At 39.2% G+C, this 26285-nt stretch overlaps 1 protein-coding gene and 1 pseudogene across 11 annotated transcripts in view; both read left to right on the top strand.

Moving 5' to 3' along the window:
• Window positions 1-26285, top strand: part of MAGI2 (membrane associated guanylate kinase, WW and PDZ domain containing 2) — a 1504283-nt gene that overhangs the window by 942555 nt on the left and 535443 nt on the right. The gene's annotated exons all lie outside the window — the stretch shown is intronic.
• LOC130027583 (sodium-dependent glucose transporter 1-like) lies at window positions 24581-25904 on the top strand (annotated as a pseudogene).

Below are 26285 nucleotides of genomic sequence, written 5' to 3'. Positions count from 1 at the left end.
GGCATGCGCCAAACCACGCTGGCGAATTAGCTCACGAAGATAGGCGACTACCAGGATCTCACCATTCTACAAAGAAGTGATCGTTGATGTCAAGAGAGGGGTGCGGCAGGGTGATACCATTTCACCGAAACTCTTCAGTGCCACCCTCGAGAACATCATGCGACGACTGGAATGGGAAGGAATGGGAGTGAAGATAGATGGTCGGCAACTACACCACCTCCGCTTTGCTGATGACATTGTTTTAATAACACCAAACATCAGCCAAGCGGCACAAATGCTGGCCGACTTTGACCGTGAGTGTGGAAAGGTAGGACTACAGCTGAATCTTACGATGACAATGTTTATGAGAAACAGCCTTGTTCCTGACGCCCCATTCGCTCTCAATGGAACGACCATCTCCGAATGCAACAGCTATGTGTACCTAGGTCGGGAGGTCAACATGACAAATGACCTGGCACCCGAGCTGCGCAGGAGGAAGAGAGCGGCTTGGAACGCCTTCAAGAACGTCGAAGAAATAGCTAAGAGGACGAAGAACCTCCGGCTCCGGGCACATCTCTTTGATTCCACTGTTCTTCCTGCATTAACATATGCCTCAGAGACCTGGGCCCTACGCAAACAAGATGAGAACGCCATTCAGGTCTCCCAAAGAAGAATAGAAAGAGCTATGCTTGGAATATCACGTTTCACTCAAATGAGAGAACGAATCCGGAGTTCTGACATCCGTCGACGATCAAGGATCAGGGACGCTGTCTCATTTGCCAAGGTGTTGAAAATCAGATGGGCTGGTCACGTAATGAGATTTAAAGACGACCGTTGGACTAGAGCTGTTACTGATTGGATTCCACGGGATGTCAAGAGACCACGTGGCCGCCCACCTACCAGATGGTCAGACTTCTTTGTCAAGATCATGAACGATCGGTTTGAGGCCCTCCATGTTCCCGGAGCGAAGAGATGCCATTGGGCTACACTAGCACGCGACAGGGACAAATGGAGACGTTACTGGCGCCCGCTCGAGCAAATCGACGACTAACGGGAAGTTAAGTTAAGTGATTAAGTGAAAAAGTTATTATCTAGAAGGTGGGCAAATAAAGCGAGGCTATGGTTTATTTACTATGTTGTTGGGAAAGATACAATAGAAAATGGTGTTTTTCTTTCCATTCATTAAAGTTTCAGAATGGCCTTTTCTGAAGTTGGTGTTCTAGGGATTTGATGATGTTCCAGGAGGGGAATCCAATTGGCAGGTTATTAATGTCAGACCAGATCCTGGCAAGCAGCCTTTTGTGATGGCTCCAGAATAATTTTCATCAATCAGATTTTCTTTAACAATGGTCCTTATCTAACTGCCTCTAAAATGGGAAGTTCACATTTTCAGGATATGATATTAATCAAAGAATTTAGGGCCAAGGGATATGACTTAGTTCTATTGTTTTTCAGACATAAGGTTACACATTCCATCCCCATAACCACAACCACATCACTAATTGTGACCCAAATGACACTGCCATTGGATTTGTGGTGCTACAACAAGTGTGAGATCTTGATCACGCCAAAACTATGAGTGAGTGAGTAGAATGATTAAGTAAGCAACTCTCATCAATGCTTTAACAGTCAGGACAAAGGGAAGGAAAGAAGTAGAAAAGAATGTTATGTTACTTGTTATAAGCCATCTGTAGAAAGAGAAGAAACAGTTCTTGAATGAGTTGAATTTGAAAGATTATGAGGGAAAAAGCAGCTCAGATAGAGAAGGGAGCACCAAATAAAGGGTGTTGGGATGATCCTCCTAGGATGGGAGAAGCATGCTGAAAGTAGACTATAGACCAAACATGATTGCCATTCAATGCCTCTTTTGCAAACCACAACACCCCAAAGGAGGGAGAGAACAGAAGGGAATGCCCTGCCACAGAGTCAGGGTGGGATGGAGGGGATGGGGGGGTGGGAGGGATACTGGGATCCGGTGGTGTTGGAAAATGGGCACTGGTGGAGGAATGGGTATTTGAAAATTGTATAATTGAAACCCAAGCACAAAAATTTGTAAGTCTACAACTGCACCTCATTGTGTTTTACTAATAAAAATTAAAAAAAGAAAGGTTATAGATATGAGCCTGAGGTATAGTAGAAAGAGAAAGTGTTTCTCTGACATGCAGCCAGAACCTGTTTGATCCCTGACACTATTTCCCAAACATTGACAAGAGTAACCCTGAGCACAGAACCAGGAGTAGCCACTGAGTACTGCGGTGTTTCCCTCAATTCATGAGTAGTAAAATGAAACATGTGTTTTGAAACAAATCAGTTTTTTTCTTAAGAATCATCCTTTATTGGTTGGCCCCAAAGAGAATTCTTTCTACATAGCTCCCTAAGCATAGTGCAATTGTTTTTTTTTTCAAGTAATTGAGTAGTACCCAAAGAAGTAAACACAGGTTTCGCTGTTTTTAGTTCTAGTAAAAGAGTGTCTCCAGTACCATACTCTGATCAGCACTACATTTTAAAAATAAATGCAATAATCTTAAAACATCTAAAACTCCATCGTGTGAAGTGGACTTTAGATAAATCTGTCCCCAAAAGTGAAAAATCAGTATCAACAATTTTATGAAGCAGGGAACCACAATTTCTGTTCAGCTGAAACAAGAAATTTCTCAATATTAAGATCTACACAGAAATTTAATGGGTTACTTCATTCTACTATGAATTTTAAACATTAAAAGTATTTAAAATAGTATGTGAATGAAAATGCTGAAATGTGTGGAATAAATTTTGCATTAAATGGTGGTCAAAACTCTTTCTAATCTGAAGACAAGATTAATGATCTTGGAAAAATTTTGTATGTTGAGGAAAAATGATCAAGGACAAGTTAAAAAAGTTTATATAAATCTTTGTATTTTTTAACATTAGATTTGGTATTTTTATTTATACTTTGATTCCAATTATTTTTAATGTTTATTAAAAATTGTTTTAGTATAAAGTATCCCTATACCCATCTCTCAACCAGTGTACATTTCCCAGTACCAGTAACCCTAGTTTCCCTCCCATTATCCCCCCAGCCCACCCCAGCCTGCCTTTATGGCAGGGAATTTTCTCCATCCCTCTCTCTCACTCTCTCTCTCTCCCCAAACCCCTTTGGGTATTGTGGTTTGCCATACAATGTTTATTCTCCCAATCCTTGAGCAGGGGATGTATCTCCATTTCCTTATGTCCTCTTTTATTTTTTAAAGTAGGTTTTAGTAGTTTCCTTTGTATGGGTCTTTACCCCTTTAGCTAAGTTGATTCTCAGGTACTAGATTTTCTGAAGTATTATTGTGAATTTTATTTTTTTATTATCACTTTCTTCTCTTTATTTGCATATAGGAAAGCCACAGACTTTTGGGTATTGATTTTGTAACCTGTCACTTAACTATACAAAACTATTCTTTCTAGGAACTTTTTGGTACAGGGCTTGCAATAGATGACTGTGACTATATTGAGGAAAGTTCCTTCAACTCTTGTTTTGTTGAGTGTTTTCATCATGAACAGGTGTTTTCTCTGCATCTATTGATATGATCACGTGGTTTTATCTTTTCTTTTATTGACATCATGAATTATGTTTATTGACTTGTAATTGTCATATCATCCTTGTATTCCCATAATTGATTCCGTTTGGTCATGGTGTTTAATATTTTTGATGAGTTGTTGGATTATACTTTCTAATATTTTGTTGACAATCTTGGTTCAGTCTTAGGAGCTTATAGGAATCCAGAAATTTATCCATTTCTTCTAGGTTCTCTTGTTTCATGGCATAAAGATTCTCAAAGTAGTCTCTGTTGATCTTTTGAATTTCTGTGTTTTCTGTTGTGATGTCCCACTTTTCATTGATGGTTCAGTTTATTAGGGTTCTCTCTTTCTTTGTGAGTCTAGCTAGTGGTTTATTGGCCTTCTTTATTTTTTTTCAATGAAGTAGCTCTTGGTTTCACTGATTTTTTTTTTGGATTGTTTTTTTGGAATTCCAGCTCTTTGATTCTACTTTAAGTTTTATTATTTCTTTCTTCCTTCCTAGTTTGGACCACTTTCGTTGGGCAATTTCTAAAATCTTAAACTTTGAGTCAAGTTATTTATGTGGACCCTTTCTCCCTTCCAGATGAATGCTTGCAGAGCTATAAACTTTCCACTTAACACTGCTTTAGCTTTGTTCCACAAGTTTCTGGTAGCTCATGTCCTCATTCTCATTTGTTAGGAGTATTTTGATTGCTTCTTTGATTTCCTCTCTAACCCACTTGTTGTTCAGCATTAAGCCATTTAATTTCCAGGTGTTTGATTTCATTCTCCATTTCTGTGTGTGGTTAACTTCTATTTTCAGTGCAATATGGTCTGAAAAGATAGTAGATACAATTTCTATCTTCTTTACTTTATTGTGTTATGTTTTATGGCCCAGCTTGTGATCTATCTTGTAAAATGTTTCATGTGCATTGGGAGAAGAATGTGTATTCAGCTTTGGGGGATGAAAAGCCCTGTATATATCTACTAGGCCCCTCTCTTCTATTTCTTCCTTCAGATCCAGTATTTCCTTGCTGAGTTTTAATCTTGTTGATACATCAAGAGATGAGAAGGTGGTGTTGGCTTCTACTGCTATTGTTTGTTGCCAATGTCCTCCTTGAAGTCTGTTAGTATTTTTTTAAGTATTTTGCTGGCCTCTCATTGAGTGTGTATATGCTTACGAGTGTAATTTCTTCCTGATGTATATATTTCTTGATTTTTAAGAAATGACCTTTGCTGTCCCTTCTAATCTTTTCTAGCCTTAAATCTATGTTGGATACTAGTATGGCCGCCCTGTTTTTTTTGAAGAATTTGTTTGCTTGAAGAATTTTTTCCAGCCTTTGACTTAGAGATTGTATTTGCTCTGAGTGTTCAAATATTTCTTGTGGGCAGCAGAATGTTGGATTCAGGTTCTTAATCTATTTACCCACTTTTGTCTCTTAATTGGTATGTTTGGTAACCTCCCTCATTGACATTGAGAGAGGTTATTGTCTTGAGGTTTTGTGCCATCTTTCTATAGAAGTTTGTTGTGTTTGTGGGGTGTGTCTTGTCTTATAGTGGTCCCTTCAGTCCTTTTAAAGTTGGTTTTGAGTCTATGAAGTTCCTGAGCCATTGTTTATCCATGAAGTAGTATATTGTTCCTTGAAATCTGAATGAGAGTCTAGCTGGATAAAGTATTCTTGGTGAGGTTTTCAATTCATTGAGTTTTTTTTTTCCACTATATCCCACCACTGTCTTTAGGCCCAGAGGATTTTGTCTGATATGTCTGCTGTAAATTTAAGCGATGCTCCTTCACATGTGATTTCCTTCATTGATATTGCTGCTTGCAGAGTTTTGTCTCTATGTATGGTCTTCATCATTGTAACTCTAATTATATGTCTTTTTATTAGGGTCTCTTTTAGCTGTTGCCCTTTGGGCTTCCTCTAGTTGGATGCCTGCATTCTCCAGCTCATTCAATCAGAGCATTCTGTTTTGAAGTTACTGATGAGCCATGTGGGAATTCAGCTTGCATAATGAATTATTTATAAATTTGGTAATTATCCTAATGATCCCAAAGAAAATATTGTACTAGTAGTAGTAGGGTGTTTGCCTTGTATGCAGCTGACCTGGCCGACCTGGGTTCCATTCCTCCGCCCCTCTTGGAGAGCCTGGCAAGCTACCAAGAGTATCTTGCCCACATGGCAAAGCCTGGCAAGCTACCCATGACTTACTCAATATGCCAAAAGCAATAACAAGTCTTACAATTTGTTGTGAGATGTTACTGGTGCCTGCTGGAGCAAATCAATGAACAATGGGAGGATAGTGGACAGTGCTACAGTGCTACAGTAGTAGTAACAGTAGCAACAAGAGCTGTGTTAGTAGTATAGTAGCAATAATAGTAGTTAAAAAAAAAAGGAGAATGAGCAGCAGTTTCAGTAAAAGTAGCAGCAGTAATAAAAATTAGTAGCAAACATCCATGAAGTTTTCATAATTTGCCTGACAATTAGATCAAGTTTATGTGATAGTTGTTTAAAATAGTTTTTTGAAATATTTTTAAGTTAAAACATGGGTTCAAACAATTTAGGAACCTTGGTCCATTGACATATCTAACTAATTAGGAAGGCTTATAGTTAAACCTTGGATACGCAAAAATGTGAACTTCTTATTTGAATAATTTGAGTAGAGCAAGAGAACACATAATTTCTAAACTTTTAGAATAGAATTTAAAGTTGATTTATTTTAACATAAGCTTAATGTGTTTTAAATTTCCTTTCTGGTGATATGGCTCTAAATATTTATGCAAGTAAAATAATAGTCTAAAGTTTAAAATATAGCTCAGTTATTAGTCTCATGTTGATTAAACATAATTTAACATATTAAGTAGAAACATGTTCTATACAAAGCCATTTTAAAAATTGGACTCACTATTTAATATTTTGGCTATTACAAGTTTAGCAGAGTGTGCAAAATACTCTGTTTCCATGTACTTGACCATAAATGTCATTAAATAGTGGTTTAAGCAATTTGCTGCTGGTTAATGATCCAGGACATCTTGATAACACTTCAGGTCTCTCAGGTAAACACGATCTGTTTAAATTAGTGTTGCATGAGAATAAAAATTTTTAGCATGACTAAATTTAACATAAGTGATGAAAACTTATAATGTTAAGTTCCATTATTCAATTGATAAAACCTAGATTGGATTCAAAAGACATACTGGCTAGGATTCCTGCATTCAAGTTTAAAATTTAATAGAGATGTCAAGATAATAAACAGGCAGACAATTTGATAAGTAACATCACTAACACATAATAAGTAACACAAAATAACAAATAATATTATTATTATAAAATTAATATACCAAAACAGTATTCAGGCTCTAATTTTTTCATTAACATATGCAAATTGAATCTACTATATGTTCAGTGAGAAGCTGCAGAGTATTTCCTCCAGACACTGTGCACTCCTCAAACTTTTTATAGTACATACAAATTACCTGAAGATCCTGTTAAAATGCAGATCCTGATTTAATATTTCTGAAGTGTACTTGAGTTTTCTGTTCTAATAGATTCCCAGGTGATACCAATACTGCTTATCTGAAGTTCACCCTTGGAATATTAGTTTATATGATTTTCAGAAAATCCACTCTTAAAGAAATTTCATTATATTCTAATATCTTACTTAAACCTTGGCATTTTGGAAGTTGTAGTTAAATATAAATACATCTACCTTATACATAACAAATTACCAGGTAACATTCATGAGGGTGCCAAAAAGTTTTTGGTTAATCTCATCAAAAAAGATCATTTGTATAGACTAGACAGTTTTGGAACATCTTTCAGTCACTGTCTTGAGACCTGTCTGAATCGGGGCCTCAGGTAATCATGAGCTCCTGACAGAGACACCTTTCTTTTAGAAATTACATTGAAACCACCAATTCATTTTATAGCAGTGGCTGAATAGCTGTCTATTGATAATAACTTTTAGTTACTACAGGTTCAGACCAAATTGGAGCCAATGACCTTTGAGTGAAAAGTTTCATATTCCATTACCAGTCCCTGGAGCCATCATAGGATCTTGTTGGAAGAGTTGTAATTCAAGAATTTCAGCATGTTGCCTCCAGCCCCAAACACAGAGATTGTTTTTTGAAACCCATAGTCCCACTTAGGCTGTTAGTTTCTTTGACATGAGTGTAAGAGAATGGTATAAGCATTTGCTTGGGGCTACTGCCCTATTCCATGACCCCCACCCCCATCCGGGCCCCAGATAATGCTTCAGTTGAATAAAGCCGACAAAGCAATTATCAAATTTAATTTTGGGTAGTGAATTGCTAATGTTTCTAACCAAGAAAATGAACTAGCAAACCCATGGTTTGTATTTTTCATCAGTATATTTTAAATATAAGTTTAAAATATGACAATAGCTTTCTTTTTGGCACATAAGGAGGTTGTTGGGAAGATAGGTGGCAATGTTTTAACCACTGTAGCGCTGTAGCACTGTCCTCCAGTTGTTCATCGATTTGCTCGAACGGACACCAGTAACGTCTCCATTGTGAGACTTCATGTTACTGTTTTTGGCATATTGAATACTCCACGAGGAGTTTGCCAGTCTCTGCTGTGCGGGCGGGGATACTCTCAGTAGCTTGCCAGGCTCTCCAAGAGGGACAGAGGAATCGAACCTGGGTCGGCCATGTGCAAGGCAAACACCCTACCCACTGTGCTGTCGGTCCTCCCTGGTGGTCTCCTGGCTAGGACTAACCACTGTAGCAAAAAGAATTTTAAATGTTCTTATCTTAGCATATCCATTGCAGTGGCAGAGATTGAAGGGGAAGAAATGATAGAGCTGGCTGTGCTATTGTTTTCGCTTGGTCTTCTTTCCTATGATGTAATCATCTAAATTAATAAGGATTTGCCCTTTTATATGGAGGAGAAATAGCCTAGTCCAAATGGCCTCATAAAAAGGAAATTGCTGAATGAAGTCATTACTCTAATTAGCATTTATGCCCCCAATGTTAACAGTATACTTTTTAAAAAAATGATGTTCAGTACATTTCAGCCTACTACACTGAGTGGTGGTTGTAGCTCTAGTGCCAGTTTTAATTGTCCCTTCAATATCAATTTAGACAGATCTACTATTAGGGTTGTGTTATTAGATAAGTGCCTCTGGTAATAGAAAAGAGATGTCGTTACTGAGCAGGACTGAATAACCTGTTCACTGTGATGAACACTCAACTGTCAAAGCTTATTCATTCATGAGGTCCACCTTATCTATGCAAAGTTCATTTTCTTGTCTACATTAATATAAACAGTATAATTCTCTAGCTGGTATGTAATGTTGAATGAAGCTTTTATTTTCCTAGAAGACTTTGTTCTGTCTTTGATCAAATCACATTTCACTGACCTCCAGAAGCCTGCTCTAATTCTCCAGTTGAGTGTTTTGTTAATTCTGCCATCATAAAATAATTCATTTGGGCTTGGTAAATGATTTTGTCTTACTGCTTTTGATGTTTTAGTTTTAATGTCTAGCATACATTTGTGAAGCAACACATGTACGAGGGAAAGTGCAAGAACACATATACTCACACACACAAAAATACACACACACACACAGCCCCCACAACTTCATTCGATCTTCAGTCCATCTTCCTTTCCCTTTGTTCCCTTCAAATGTATTGCTACATAGCTACAAGAGCAATGACTATCTTCCCTAAATGAAACTTCTTCCTAAATTTTTTAACTTGGCTGATAAAACCCTCCAAGATTTGCTTTTGGTGTCTTCCCAGTTGGATCCTGCATCTATCCCTCTTACTCAATCTTGTTAAATATCTTCAATTTCCACACATACCAAATCTTTCTTTCCCAGATTTTACATTTTTTGTTATTTGATTTATACCTCTTTTTCCCCCTCACATTTATATGATGGATACATTTCCATGCTTTGGTGTTAGTTAAGCATCAACCCTGTAGATGGGTTTTTTTGTTTGTTTCACTATTTCTTTCACCATTCTTTTATTCCTTCTAAGTTTTTTGAATTCATCATATGGATTATTTGATTAATTTTATATGTATTTTCTTTCTTGAACTCTCAAGTTCCTGGAAGACATGCATGTGATCGGTATTGCTTATTTTTTGGTCATATATTAAGTGCCCAGTTAATGAGTCTAATCTATGTCTGGGTCATTTTGAGTTGGTTATTAGTTATTACACAGACCAGTGGATGAAGATATATAACTAGTGGGTCAAATCCATCTCACCACCTAGTTGTTTTTTTCTTTTTATCACCACTAACACATAGAATTATTCATTTATTTTCATTGATTTTTAAAAAATAATAGAATTTTTATATCAGAGGAAAATCATGAGACGCAACTTTTATGGATGAAATTCACAATGGTACAACTGAAAATCTATGGCAAGGATCATATGCCTTGAAAAACCTAAAACATTTACTTTTAGATTTTTATATGAAAAATTTGACTCCTAACACAGGCATGTTTGCATATCAGAATTTTAGGACTGACAAACAACTAAGATATCTTGAGGTTTTTATAAAAATGGTTTCAAAGAATAAATGATAGGTCATACCCAGCAGGCCTCAGTGCTTACTCTTGGTTCTGCAGTCTGAATAACTTATATCAGGGCTTGGGGGACCATATGGGGTGATGGGGATTAAATCTGGGTTGTTTGCTTGCCAGACAAGCATTCTACCCATGGTATCTTTTCTCTCTCCCCTGGAAATTGTATTAATACAGATTGTACATGCTTAAAGGCAAACAGTATGCTTCACTTAAAATACAGTGAAATGATTATTACTATAGTTAAATTAACAGATTTTCTTCAAACAGTTGCCTGTCTATGAGTGTGTGTGTATGTGTGTGTATTTGTGTGTGTGTATGTTATTTATAGTTCTTACTGTTGGGGGGGAAGGAGGTGGGCAGTATTTAGAGGCTACTCCTGGCTGTGTGGTTGGTCAATCCTACTGGTACCAGAAATCAGCCTGGGGTCTGCTGCATGCAGGGCAACTGTCTTAACCCCTGTACTATCAGTATTTTCAAAGTGGTAAAAATTCAAGTTCAGTGGTTGACCATGGCCCTGGTGGTCTCTAAGTACCACACTATAGAATATTTATTTTTTTATTTTTTATTAGTGAATCACCGTGAAGTTTAGTTACAGTCTTACAAACTTTTGTGCTTGCATTTCAGTCATACAATGGTCGAGTACCCATCCCTCCACCAGTGCCCATTTTCCACCACCAGTGGTCCCAGCATCCCTCCTACCACCCCCACCCTGTTCCTTCCAGCCCACCCTGCCTCTGCGGCAGGGCATTCCCTTTTGCTCTCTTTCTCCTTTTGGACACTGTAGAATATTTAGAACTTGAAATTACTTAGGTGGTCATTGAAAAATGAGTAAAAAGATACTGCATAAAGATGAATACTATTCAACTATAGAAAGATGAAGTTCTTCCATTTATAACATGTATGAACCTAGAAGGTAACATTCATAATGAAATAAGACAGAAAAAGAAAATATCCTGTGATTTCATCCATATGTGGCATAGAGAAAATAAACTAAATGAAACAATATATTTTTGAATTATAAGGCCTATTAATGATTACCAGAAAGGGTGACTTAATTAGGGGCAGAGAGGACAAGTGTATTGAATATTAAGTGATAAATTTAATATAGTACAAGTCACTATCAATGACACACACCTGAAATTTACATAATGTCATAATTCAGTTACTTCAATAAAAGAAAAAATTAAAAACAAAAATAAAAATATTTTATTATGTCTTTCTCACAGAATATAAGATTATCATAAGGAAAATGTGACTGTAAAGTTAGAGGCTTTACATATGTCCTTCTAACAACATAGTTCACATTTTATCAAGTCTTATACTTAAGAATTGTCTAATTCACTAATAGGAATGCATGAAAATGAAGGGATTGGAACAAGAATAGAAATAGTCTTAACCATAACCACTTTCCCAGAAGGGAATGTAGGGAGAATCACGATCATGATCATGATCATCCTGTTGTTCGTCGATTGCCTCGAGCAGGCACTAGTAACGTCTCCTTTGTCCTAGCCCTGAGATTTGAAAAAGTGCTGTGTTCAAGGCTCTTTCAGGGTTAGGAGAATGAGACCCATCATTGTTACTGGTATTTGGCATATTGGGTATGCCATGGGGAGTTTTCCAGACTCTTTTGTTATTCTCTTTGGAGAGAATAACAAAGAGAAAAATCAAGTGACAGTTTTCTCTATACTTATGTTAAAAAAATCAAATAAATTCAAGCTCTCTAGTAATTGAAATGCTGGGTGCTTTATTGTCCTTCTCTATTAATTTTCATTTCAAGTTTTCCTATCATGTCAAGAGAACATAATCTATCATAATTATAACCTTTAAAATGATTCATTGCAGAATATTAGAAATAACCCAATATTCTAATTTGACAGATGAAAAAGCTAGGTTTAGTGTTTAGTTCCTAATCCAAGGTCTTTCAGGAAATTAATAGTAGGACAATGACTTGAACTCACATCCTCTTTCCAGTATATTAAGTTGGGGAAAACCTAGCAAACAAGTTCTCCAAGTAGAAGTAAAAATTTTTCATATTGTTTTGTTTAATTTTATTAGTAACTTAGAATTAAATATTTGACAAATTTTTAATCATTAAACAATAATCAAACTAATAATTATCAGAATTTTCCTGGGTATTGTAATTGTAACACAGTGGCAAAATTTTTTTAGAGTTCTCCTAATTTTCTAGTTATTTTATAGTATCACAGCAAACAGCACCACGGGGAGGAGGAAGTTCTATGACAAGTCATAAATGTTCTATGAGAAAAAAAAAACTGCCCTTGAAAGGTTCAGTTTTCTTCATGAATTTTTGAAAAAGTACATTTAATCAAGATGACCATCATAGGAATGCACTGAACTTTACAAATGATCATTGAAAAACTCATCAAAATTTCACTTTACCTTCATATTTACTGAGTAGAAAAAAAACTTTTAAGTATTGAGTTTGCTGTAGCACTGTAGCACTGTCCTCCCACTGTTCATCCATTTGCTCGAGTGGGCCCAGTAATGTCTCCATTGTAAGACTTGTTGTTACTGTGTTTGGCATATTCAATACATCACAGGTAGCTTACCGGGCTTTGCAGTGCAGGCGAGATACTCTTGGTAGCTCGCTGAGCATTCCAAGAGGGGCAGAGGAATCGAACCCGGGTCCACCAGGTCGGTTGTGTGCAAGACAAACGCCCTACCTACTGTGCTATTGCTCCAGCCCATTGAATTCACTAGACACATAAAAACTCAAACGGACAACCTGCCCCCAGCGCCATTTTTCAGCACTCAGCAGTGAAGAAAACTAGCTGTCGGGCCCCACAACTCCCAGAGAATTCTTCAGGCCCCATACTGAGCCAATATCACTGACAGGTCCCAGACGGGGTAGGTGCTGTCTCCTCGCCTTCTCCCAATGGAATTCCAGTGACTATGAGCTTCTACAAGCATGGTTTCCGTATGTGGGCACCAGGACTACTCTTCTGAACTGCATGGGGATGCTGGGCCGGGCAGTTCTGCCCTGGCTCCCAGCTAGCCCCTGATCCCTGAAGTCACGCCCACAACCCGCTCCCAGCACCATCTTTCAGCACACAGCAGTGAAGAAAACTGGCCAGCGGGCTCCACAACTCCCGGAGAATTCTCCAGGCCCTATACTGAGCCGATATCACTGGGAGGTCCGAAATGGGGTAGGTGCTATCTCCTCACCTTCTCCAGATGGTATCCTGGCAACCATGAGCTTCTACAAGCATGGCTTCTGTATGTGGGCACCAGGACTATTCTTCTGAACCATGTGGCCGCTTATGTGGCTGTGCAACATTTCCTGATATGCAAAGTGAGCAATGGAAATAAATGATCTAGCATCTGTCCCTGGAAGGCAGGCTTGAATGGTGGTGGGAAAATCTGAGCAAAATATAATGGCCAACTGAAATACATCTGGACTGCGAAGTGCATTTAACTATGGTGCTATGCTGCCCTGGGAGGGGAAGGGCGTTTGTCCCTCCGCCTTGTAGCGGTGGCATGGTGGCCTCCATCTTTTGGAGCCTAATGGACAGCTAGCTATGGGACTGCACTGATGAGGCACATGGGGCCTCGTGGGATGGGGGGTGGAATTGACCCTGCTCCCTGCCCTGACAAGGCCCCGGGTTGCCACCCACAAACGCCTCCTCCAGCTCCTGAATGACCATGATCCCAGAGGCATACAAACCAATCTCAGAACCCAGGGGCTTTTGGCAGTAATCCCTCTAGGCTTATTACTAAAATATCAGATATCCAAAATCACATGGCCGCTGTTGCAGCCGCAGGACATCATATGCTCTTCATAATCAGCAATAGAAAACAAATTATCTAATGATGTCTTTTTGGTAGGCCTGAATGTTGGGGAAAATTCGAAATAATAATATTGGGTCTTTTGTTGTGATATTGAATATGATCTATGTAAAGAGAGAGAGAGAGAGAGAGAGAGTAAAGTGTAAATCTGCCACACAGGCCGGGGGGGGAGGTTATTTGGGGGGGTATACTGGGGTTGTTGGTGGTGGTAGAAAATGTTCACTGGTGAAAAGATGGGTGTTTGATCATTGTATGACCGACTGAGACTTAAATTGAAAGGCTTTGTGACTATTCTCTCAGTGATTCAATAAATAAAACTTAAAAAAACACAATTAACTGCATTAATGATATAATTTCAAATTGTACTCATTTTAAAAAGTAGATATATAAATATAATACTAATCACTTAATCACTTAACTTCCCGTTAATCGTCAATTTGCTCGAGCAGGCGCCAGTAACATCTCTATTTGTCCCTGTCACGTGCCAGTGTAGCCCAATGGCATCTGTTCGCTCTGGGAACATGAAAAGCCTCAAACCGATCGTTCATGATCTTGATGAAGAAGTCTGACCATCTGGTAGATGGGCGACCACGTGGTCTTTTGACATCCCGTGGAATCCAGTCGGTAACAGCTCTAGTCCAGCGGTCGTCTTTAAACCTCATTACGTGACCAGCCCATCTGATTTTTGAAACCTTGGCAAACGAGACAGCATCCCTGATTCTTGATCGTCGATGTATGTTGGAACTCCGGATTCTTTCTCTAATTTGAGTAAAACGTGATATTCCAAGCATAGCTCTTTCAATTCGTCTTTGGGAGACCTGAATAGCGTTCTCATCCTGTTTGCATAGGGCCCAGGTCTCTGAGGCATATGTTAATGCAGGAAGAACAGTGGAATCAAAGAGATGTGCCCAGAGCTGGAGGTTCTTCGTCCTCTTAGCTATTTTTTCGATGCTCTTGAAGGCATTCCAAGCCGCTCTCTTCCTCCTGCACAGCTCGGATGCCAGGTCATTTGTCATGTTGACTTCTCGACCGAGGTACACATAGCTGTTGCATTCGGAGATGGTCATTCCATTGAGAGCGAACGGGGTGTCAGGAATGAGGCTGTTTCGCATAAACATTGTCTTCATAAGATTCAGCTGTAGTCCTACCTTTTCACACTCACGGTCAAAGTCGGCCAGCATTTGTGCCGCTTGGCTGATGTTTGGTGTTATTAAAACAATGTCATCAGCAAAGCGGAGGTGGTGTAGTTGCCGACCATCTATCCTCACTCCCATTACTTCCCATTCCAGTCATCGCATGATGTTCTCGAGGGTGGCACCGAAGAGTTTTGGTGAAATGGTATCACCCTGCCGAATCCCTCTCTTGACATCAATGATTACTTCTTTGTAGAATGGTGAGATCCTGGTAGGGAATCCGCAGTACAGCTCACAGAGGATCTTGATGTATTGGGCTTGAATGCCCTGATTGGCTAGGGCTTCAATGACCACTTCTGTCTCAACAGAATCAAAGGCCTTCTTTAAATCAATGAATGTTAGACAGAGCGGCATCTTGAACTCCTGAGAAACCTCAGTGAGCTTGGTTATCATGTGGATATGGTCGATGGTGCTGAATCCTTTGCGGAACCTGGCTTGCTCGCATGGTTGTCCTTCATCTAGTGTTCTGCCAATCCTATTTAGGATGACTCGAGTGAACAACTTGTAGATGACAGACAATAGGCAGATCGGGCTATAGTTGCCAATGTCATGGATGTCTCCCTTCTTGAACAGTAGTACGGTCCTGCTGGTTTTCCATTGGAACGGAACCTTGCATCCAGACAGGTAGTGTGTGAAAAGCCGAGCCAGTGTATTGATGAGTACTGTGGGCAGGTTCTTCAGGTGTTCAGGTCTGACCTTGTCTTGGCCGGGTGCTGTTCATTTCTTTACCGACGAAATGGTGTGTCGGATTTCAGAAGGGAGAACATTGGGAACGACATATCCATCCTGTGGAATTTGGTATGTCGGAAAGTGGACATGGTTATCAAAGAGATTTGAGTAGAAGTTATGGATAATCTTCTCCACTACCATTCTGGAGGATGTGATGGATCCATCAGGACATCGGAGGGCAGTCCTCTTGGTCTTGTAGTTGGTGAAGGACAAGCAGGCGTTACGAATACTTTTCCCGGCTTCTGCCACATCTACCAGCACTTCTGCTCTTCTCTCTTTGAGGTCTTCCTTGATCGAATCTCTGCACTGCTTTGCGCGCTCGGACGTTAGCTTGAGGTTACCTGAGGCATGCGCCAAACCACGTTGGCGAATAAGCTCAAGAGTTTTCGAAGACAGGCATTTTTTTGTGGCTATCTCTCTCAGCGTTCCTCGCAGAATCATGGAGGTGCTGAATCAGTCGATCGTATTCCTCGTCAATGTTGTCAACAGTGGTATCTTCCCATGTTGCCGCAATAGTGCCAAAGAGCTCCCAGTTGGTGGTCGTTCTAGGAGTTCTCTTTTTAAACTTTGCAGCCCTTTCTCTCTGCTCTGTGAAGTAGAATTTTTCCAACAAAAAATTATTATTTTTCTTTTCTTAATTTCCTTAATTACTGCTTTTCTTAAACTTTGCACTAATGTTTTTGCTTGGTTAGTTTAAGGATCATCAAAACTATCCTATCAGATACCATGACTGCCCAGGAAAACATGATCACTATAATTTAAGGAATAGCAAAAGCTTTATTGTATATATAATAGATATATTATTGAATTATATATATATATATATATATAACTGTATCACCATGACATACACAGTTACAAAGTTGTTCATGATTGGGTTTCAGTCAAACAATATGCCATCAGCAATCCCTATACCAGTGTACATTTCCCATCACCAATGTCCCTAGTTTCCCTCCTGTGCCCTTCCCCACTGCCTACCTCTATGGCAGATACTTTTCTTCTGTCTCTGTCTCTGTCTCATATTCTCTGTTTCTGTCTCTATCTCTCTCTCTCTCTCTGTATCTTTCTCTCTTTCTCTGTCTCTCTCTCTGACTCCTTTTGGGTATTATGGTTTGCATTACAAGTACTGAAAGGTTATCATGTTTATCACTATCAAAGACTCTTTTTAAAACATGTTTCCACACACAATTGACCAACAAAAGACTGGTGAGTGTTTTTTAGGATTGAAGTTTCGAATATTCTTAAAATATTAACATTTTGTGGAACATGATAAGCCACAATATTAGCTTATCATTGTGGCTACCCAGACACTTAGCAAGATCCAAAGAAATAAGAAATAGAACATATACATTGTATAGAAAAAGAAAATAGGGATTGTCATGACTGTGTCTGAAAGTGAAAGAATAATGAGCTAAGTATTCAGCACTAGGTGCTAAGCTCTAAGGATGCTCAGAAGGAATGTTGTTGGTAACAAGAACTAGGACAATAACATGAATAGTATCTGTTTTTACACATTACCTTGTATCCACAAGATATTGACTTATCTAATTATAGTTCTTTATTTTCCTATTCTTGAACCTGAGGAAAAGTTCTTATACAAGTTCAAATTTATATTATTTACTTGAAATATATTGCTTTTCCACATATATCTTGGTAATATAGTCACTAGATTTTTTAAGGCAAGAAAAGATAGAGTGCAAGAATGGACAATTGGGCTGGAGAGGTAGTATAGTGGGTAGGGTGCTTGCCTTATACAGGGCCATCCTGGGTTAAATTCCCAGCATCAATACTCTGGGTTTGATCCCCTGAGCATCTCTCAGTGAAAAGCCAGAAGAAACTCCTGAGCATCACTGACTGTGGCTCAAAAACAGAATTTTTTTAAAAAAGACAAGAAAAAGAAAAAAATGGTTAGGAAACTGGATAAAAGAGCAAGGCTTAGGAATATTTGCCTATTAGATTCTTAATACTGTTTTGCCCATACTCTATGCAGCAATACAATTAAACAAGAGAAATATCATTGATAAAATATCACCTGAATTTGTCATTGTGCTTTGATATTTACTGTTTTCTCATTTAAAGCAGAGATTCTTGCTTCGTTGTTTATGAAGAATAAAAAAAATCACTTAAGTGATAACATGTTAATCTAAAATGTTGTTTAATACAAAAAGATTATCCAAAAATGAGCTGTGCAGCTAGTAACCACAGTCATATCCAACTATTGAACATGTAAAATGAGGATTACTCAAATTAAGAGAATCACTAAGCCTAAAATGTATACTCAGTTTCAAAAGACCATTGAAATGTGTAAATACAGGTTCATGGTTTTTAAAAATGTAACTTACAGATTTAAATAATATTTTAATAGTTTGAATAAAATAAAATTATAATTATTTTCTTCTTTTTACCAGACCTAACTATATACATTTAAAATTACACATGCTGCTTGTATTTGTGGTTCATATTATATTTTTACTAGGTTCTGCTACTCCAAAAGATGCAATCTTAATTGTAATATGTGTGAGTTGCACTTAAAACTTGCTTAGTTTGCTGGGGGGATTTTAGGCCACATCTGGGGTTGCTCAGCTTACACCTGGATCTATGGTCAAGGATCACTCCTAGCCATGCTCAAGGGACCATATGGGGTGCCAGGGATTTAATTTTAATCTTAGCCAACCACATTCCAAACAAATTCTCTACCTGCTATTCTATCTCTCTTACCCCACTTGTAGTTCTTTTATGATACTATAATTAAAAGTGTCAAGTGTTTTCTTTTAAAAGCAGATATAAATTTGATATAAAAGATGTATATAACTTCTTTATATACTTTTGAAGATTTCAAGTACTATGTCTTTACATATGCTATTTGGTGCAAGTGAAAAATGTTCTGAATTCTTCTGAATAATGCCTAAAAAAAAAGAGTAACTCCGGGAAATGGTATCTCAGTCCCTTTCCTAAATGAACCACCTACTCTAGCCAATCTGTGAATAGTTACATTTAACAAACATTTTTCTTGTGCTTCTTTACATGGTCTTCCATTGTGACACTAGCTTTTATTTAGTCTTAAATAAACTTGGATATGAGACTAATATCCAAGGCAAGAGTAAACAGGGGCCAGGAGGATTATTTGGAATGATTGTCACAAGAGTGTGTGGAGTCAAAGGAAACTTAGGATAGAGAAGGGATCGTCATGAGAATAACAGTTTGAAATAATCATTTTGAACTGAAACTGAGTGTTGAAAATAGGTAAATGGGTATACTTGATAACTTTTGTTATCTATACTGCAAATCATAAGGCCAAAAAGAAGAGAGTTAGAGAAAGAGCGAGCGAGAGCGAGCGAGCGAGAGAGAGAGAGAGAGGAGAGAAGAAAAGTGCCTGCCATAGTGGGAGGCAGGAGGGTGGGTGCAAGGAGGATGGGAAGAAAATGGGACCATTGCACTGTCACTGTCACTGTCACTGTCCTCCCGTTGTTCATTGATTTGCTTGAGCGGGCCCAGTAATGGCTCCATTGGAGACTTTGCTGTTACTGTGTTTGGCATATCGAATACATCACGGGTAGCTTGCCAGGCTCTGCCGTGCAGGTGAGATACTCTTTGGTAGCTTGCCAGGCTCTCCGAGAGGGGCGGAGGAATCAAACTCGGGTCGGCCATGTTGGCTGTGTGCAAGGTAAACGCCCTACCACTGTGGCTATTGTTCCAGCCCGTTGGAACATTATATGACTGAAATTCAATCATGAACAACTTTGTAAATGTGTTTTTCACTATGATTCAATAAAAAATAAAAAATAAATTAATAAAAAAATAAACTTGGAATTCTTTGGTAAGGTTTGTTACAAATTAATCTAATTCCATGTGTTACAAAAATTTACATTGTTTGCACAGGGGTGCATAGTTTGAAACTCTTCTTCTATTCTACCTCCATGACCTGTGGATGTAGCTCAGTGTAGAGCTCTTACTTTGCATATAAGGCCCTAGGTTCAATCCCTGACACAGATGGGGGAAAGAGAATAAAATAAACAGTAATCTTCAGAAAACTTCAATTTTCTATACAGTACAGGTACCTGAGACAAAACAACATTTGAGGTATAGGGAGGCTTTCTCTTTTTCTTGAATAGTTGAAATTAATGTTTTCACAAGAGAAATATACATTAGAGGTCAGATTTTGGATCATTATTTCCAGGTACTTAACTCCATCTTATATGATGAGAAAATACATTTCTGAAAAGACCGAATGTAAGTAGTACCAAACTTTCTTACACAATACTAAATTAAGGGTGGAGAGATAGAGTAAGTACGTGACTTGTGCATGGCCAACCTGGGTTTGGTCTCTAACACTGCATATGACCCCTTAGTCTTGCCAGGGTGATCCCTGAGCACACAACCTAGACAGTAAGCCCATAGCTGTGTGTGACCCAAAATTAAAAATAAAAATTATTTTTAAAAATCAGCTGATGGAAACATTACAAAGCAAAACTTTAAGTCATTTTCCAGTAAGAATCACAGTGTTAGATAAGTGGAATATTTGCAACTTACGTTTATTGACTTTATTTTACAGAATCTCTATTTTACTCTAATTCTTGCCATAGCTAACCTTAGGTATGCGAGGTTTGGGTATTAAATTTAATTCATTACTATTGCTTAGTATAAATATCTCTTGGAATATGTTAAATATGTCTTAAAGTTTGCATTTAGAATCCACTCATAATTTACATCTCTGATGTAGATAAAAATTATTGTTGACTTATGATCTTTCAAGTTTTATAATAATTTAAAATTGGAACTCTAAATCTTTTCTTTCCAAGTATCAAATTATTTGCTCCATTTATGAAACTATAAAAAACGAATGATGGGAGTCTTGACCTCTTAAATTTTGCCTCACATTATTTTCAACAGAAGGACATATTCTCAAACTCTCTAGAGATTCCAGTGATGGGTTATATTATATGCAAACCTCAGAGTACCTGTAGGCAATCATCTCTCTTGCACTAAGCCATTATCCAAAATATATTCTTCCTGTTTACCTAAATAGAAAAAATATCCCACTGAGAGTATGGGGGAGAATGGAAGTCAAGACCTTAATCTGTGAGATATCTTGAAGGGAAAAACACCACAGTTTGAAAACCATCTCCACGTGAGTGCTATAAGGAATTATTTGTGGTTATTTGATGTAAAACCTATAACGTTGTCTTTATGCACACAGACAACTACGACAATAGAGGCAGCATCTAAACCTGCTACTTAAAAAGACAAATGAAGTAAATAGCCTCTTTTTTCCCCCCCATCATAAAAATTGATCTTATTTGCAAGGAAAAGATGTTAGAAATATATAAAATTATTTCAAGAAATTTCAATTTGCTACTAGCATTTTTCAATTTCATCAAATATAAAATTAGTTTTATGTGCTTCTTTGACTTATAGCATCAGAATTTAAAAAAATAAAGAATGTGATGCCTCTCAGTAAATACTACTTTGGACCTTACTGCTTGTCAACAAAAACTAGGGGTATAAAAGGGGGAGCGGTTTCTGGAACTTTCCAGCAGGGGGCACTCAATGCAGTGCTGAGAGACATGCTGGCAGAGAACCCAGGTCCTGCACCTGCTAGGTCAGTGTCTCACCTGGGTTGTGTCCCCAGTCCAGAAAGTGTTTCATATTCCTTGACATTACTGTTAAAATCCAATGTAATAAAATACTGGGAAGAGGGTGGAGGGAAGGGGCATTATTTAAAAAACTGAGACATTTGTGAAAAGGTTGTTTGGTCTAACAAGTGTGGATCCATAGCAACAGGATTTTTCCATGGTTGTCCTCCAGTGTGGTTCAACGAAAAGTTCTTTAGAGATTTCCATCTGTTTTTGATGACTTAAAAGTTAATTTGCATAAAATTGGGTAGTGAAAGAACAAAGAACTAGGACAGGGAAAAGGAAATTTTCTTGCATAAGGCCTACCCAAGCACCACCATGAATAAACTTCAAGACTTAGCATCTGTGCCTCCCATCCACAAGATGGGAGATGGATTAGATTCTCCCCAGAATTATTCTAGCTAGGTTTAGTACAGAGCAATGTGATCAGAATTCATCCCTTTCTGTGTGAAAAAAATCAGCATAACAGTGTCCAGTAGAATATTACATTTATTAAATGCTTTTAATACTTTAAAACAAGATCACTGTATCACTGTCATTCCATTGTTCATCGATTTACTCGAGTGGGTGCCAGTAACATCTCTATCCATTCCAGCCCTGAGATTTTAGCAGTCACTCCTTACTAGTCTTTCCCAATACTGCCATATTGGAGGTTTTTCAGGGTCAGAGAAAGGAGACCCATTATTGTTACTGTTTTTTGGCATATCGAATATTGAATATGCCACAGGTAGTTGCCAGACTCTGCCGTGCAGGCGGGATGCTCTCGGTAGGTATCTTGCTGGGCTCTAAGATATATATATATATATATATATATATATATATATATATATGTATGTATATATGTATATTCATCTATGATTTGTTGCCTACTCTCTGAACCCCATCAAATAAGGTAAAGGTAAAGGCCCTCCCGTTGATCATCGATTTGCTCGAGTGGGCCCAGTAACGTCTCCATTGGAGACTTTGTTGTTACTGTGTTTGGCATATCGAATACTCTCGGTAGCTTGCCAGGCTCTCCGAGAGGGGCGGAGGAATCGAACTCGGGTCGGCCATGTTGGCCGCTTGTAAGGCGAACGCCCTACCCATCAAATATAGTGTAGTAATTATGGAAAATGGGTAGGGAGTGTCTTATGATGTGTCCAGGAATATGTGGACTCATATGTGAGACTTGGCCCAAGAGTGCGGAAAGTGGCCTGGAGCATGGTGGCGGTTGGGTAGTGGAGGTCAGCTGCCAGGGCTGGGTCTCTTGGGGCGAGGAGTACTCTCACCCGCCCCACTCTGAAGCACCCCAATTGAAAACAGCCTTGCGTGGAATCTGGTGGAATAGTTATGGAGGCCTCATTTTGTGCCCCCTTTCAGGAGAACCAGCTGTGAGTTCTTTTCATAGAAATTAGAAATCAAAAATAGAAATTAGAAATCAAAAATAACTATCACTCTTTGCCTCAATCTTACCCACAGGGTAAATCAGTTAATAGAAATTTGTCCATCTACACAGAAATATCTATCCAAACTTCATATGCAGAATAGCATTATTTTGTGAAGTAACTGCTACAGATCTTATCCTAATTCTTTTGCAATAATGTAGGGTGTGACCATTGTGTAAATCTATTTAAAAGGTTATAAAACAATTTCTGAATGTAAAAATTAGGGTGTGATGAATATGCAATTGTGATGATTATGTAATAATATAGTAGCAATAACTGATAACTTGCTCAGCACACTGATGCATTATGGGAGTTATTTGGGGGGGGGGCACACCTGGAAGTGCTCAGGAATTAGTCCTGGCTCTGTACTCAGGAATCACTCCCGGCAGGACCATATAGGGTGCCAGGGATCAAACCTGGGTCAGCCGCATGCAAGATAAGTGCCCTATAGGCTCTAGCCTTTAAATCTGACATTTATCTAGGAGGATAACCAGCCTCAAAGTGTCTTAGGAGCATAGGAGATATCTCAAGAGTTGGAGTATTTGCATGTATACAATAGGTCTAAGTACAATCCCCAGCACCCCGTGGCCCCAGAAGCACAATTCGTATTTTCCTGGGGACCTCAGCACCCCAGGTGTGGCCCTGTGCTTGCAAGCACCACTGTGGTAACCCTGGCAGTCAGCAAACACCACCGGGACTGAAAACTGATCCCTACAGCCTGCATCACAAGGCCAAGAATCAATGAGAAAGAATGGCCATGAATCCACCAGCACATTTGGGGCAAAGGGACAGTGTCCTACACAAAAATAAAAGAATAAAAATAATAAGAAGAAAAGTCTCATATACATGCTATAGGCAGGTATGATCATAAAACATGAATCAGGGGCCAGAACAATAGCACAGCAGGGAGGGCATTTGTTTGCCTTGCACGCGGCAAACCCAGGTTCGGTCCCGGGCATCCCATATGGTCCCCAAGCACCACCAGGAGCAATTCCTGAGTGCAGAGCCAGGAAAAACCCCTGAGCATCCCCAGATATAACCAAAAAAGCAAAAAAGTTTTTTAAAAAATCCCATAAATCAGCCACATGCCAAAAATATTGCTTCCACAATAAAATTCTAGTAGGTTAGATTCTTCATGGAAGCCCCTGGACTGTTTGAAAACGGCTTAGCTTGCTATACTCTGACTTAGACACCTGGATCCGCAAATACAGGTTGAAAATCTGTGTTCTGCTTCTTAGAACTGGTGACTTTCAAGACAGTGAATAATCCGTCTTCTCTAAGTAGAAGCCCCTTCTGCCCTGGTTTCATGCAAAGTGGCTGACAGTGCTGCCGCCAGCATGAACTAGGGGAGCAGACTCCAGCATCACTGGATCTGAGGGGCGTTGCTTGCACATGTCCACTACCAGCGCCATCAGGATCTCCTAGATGTGTCTGTGACAGAACTCATTCTCGCATCGCGTATTTCAACCACTTCAAAATTCATTTCATTCCACTTTTCTGCAATATCTTCTTTGTTTGCATCCTCATAGTCATTCAGCCCAGAGCTAGACAGAGCAAAGCTGAGCTTCCAAGCTGGAGATGGAACTGGAAACCATTGGGTGCGAGGCCCCTGTTGCCGAGCAGTGGCTCCTGCAGGGCCCAGGCCCTGCGGAGACAGAGCAGGAGCCGGTTGTGGAGGTGGAGGCATCCGGGTGCAGCGAGCCGAGCGGGAGCAGGCTGCGCTGGTTAGTCACGATGGTCCTGTGCGCCGCTTCCCTGGGGCTGGTTCTAAGTATTGCTATATTGAGGCCCGGCCCACGTTTCCAGATCTGGCAAACAAAAACAAAAACAAACAAACAAACAAACAAAAAAACGTGAACCGCAACATCAGCAGTCTAGTCTTTCTTTGATCTTTGAGGGCTGCGCCTCTGGATATTTGAGTGACTCTGTGATGGGAGGAGTTCTTTTTGACACTATGAATCACTTTCTGCTTTTGGAAGTCTCAGCGTTGGCGACCACAGCCGGTCTTTATCTCGTTTGTTTTGTAAGACGGCAGTTCTGCTGATTTTTCTGGTGTCCGTCTTTGGCATTTCAATGGGCATTCTGGATACAGGTGGAAACGTCTTGATGCTGGCTCTCTGGGGGTATAAAGGAGCCCCATACATGCAGGCCTTCCGTTTTGCCTTTGGCGCCTTTGTGGCTCCTTTGCTGGCCAAGTTGGCATTGGGCACAAGGATGTCTGCCGAAAACTACAACGAAGCCAACTTGAACCATTCTGCCCTCATCCCATCTTCCGGAGCTGACCCGGGGTCTCTGCTGGGAGTGCCTGGTGATCTGAGTTTATTGTGGACCTACACTGTCGGTGCTTATATTTTTGTAGTTTCTCTCTTTCTTTTGGCCTTGTTTTTCAAGAGAAGCTCAAAGCAGGAAAAAGCCAAAGTGGCTGCCCAGAGATCTCGAAGAGCTAAGTATCAGGTATCTCTTCTTTATCTCCTATTCATTTTTTTCTTTTTTATCTTGGAGCCAAGGTTACATACAGCTCTTATGTTTTCTCCTTTGCCACCACCACCATGCTGGCATGACAGAAAGCGAAGCCGCTGGGCTGAACTCCATTTTCTGGGACACGTTTGCAGCCTTCAGACGTCTGGCCATCTTTTTCACTACATATTTGCAACCTGGAACCATGATTGTGGTGAACAACATTGGTTGTCTGACTTCCTCTATGTTTTTGGTGCTTTTCAACAAGAACCGGATTTGTCTCTGGGAAGCCACGGGGCCTCCATGGCAATCACGTTTCCCAGCGGCATTTCTTGGATAGAGCACTACACATCCATCCACGGGAAATCTGCAGCTTTTTTTTTTTTTGGTAGTTGGTGCTGCCCTAGGTGAAATGGCTATTCCTGCAGTCTTTGGAATCCTTCAAGGAGAATACTCAAACTTTCCTGTGGTCTTATATACCTCTTTGGGGGCAGGAGTGGCTACTGCAGTTTCATCCCCAGTGATGTACAAGTTAGCCACCTTACCTCTTGATCCTGAGCGAAAAGAATGCAGGAAGAGTGACGACCAAAATAAGATATAAAAGTTTAATAAATAATTCTTTTCTTCATTCACTGTTTTTGTGGTAACATAATTACAGTAGTGTTATGTTTATGCTTTTGATGTAGAAAATTACACTTTTGCAGTGGGAGGGTGGAAAAGGGGGTATACTGGGGAGATTGGTGGTGAGGAATGTGCACTAGTGGAGGGATGGGTGTTTGATCATTGTGTGATTGTAATTCAAACATGAAAGCTTGTAACTGTATCTCACAGTGATTCAATTAAAAAAAAAAGTTACACTTTCACCACGCCCAAGGTGCCAAAGGCTCTGCTGTTCTTACATATAATTATTTTCATACAGATTTCTAAAAACCATTTTCATGTTTATGATGTCATAAATGGCTACATGAAGCCTGTTTCACCT

The sequence above is a fragment of the Sorex fumeus genome, unplaced genomic scaffold, assembly GCF_029834395.1.
Source record: "Sorex fumeus unplaced genomic scaffold, SorFum_2.1 ptg000037l, whole genome shotgun sequence".
Classification (NCBI taxonomy): Eukaryota; Metazoa; Chordata; class Mammalia; order Eulipotyphla; family Soricidae; genus Sorex; species Sorex fumeus.
Note: the sequence above shows the minus strand (reverse complement) of the source record. Positions and strands in the feature narration are given on the sequence as shown.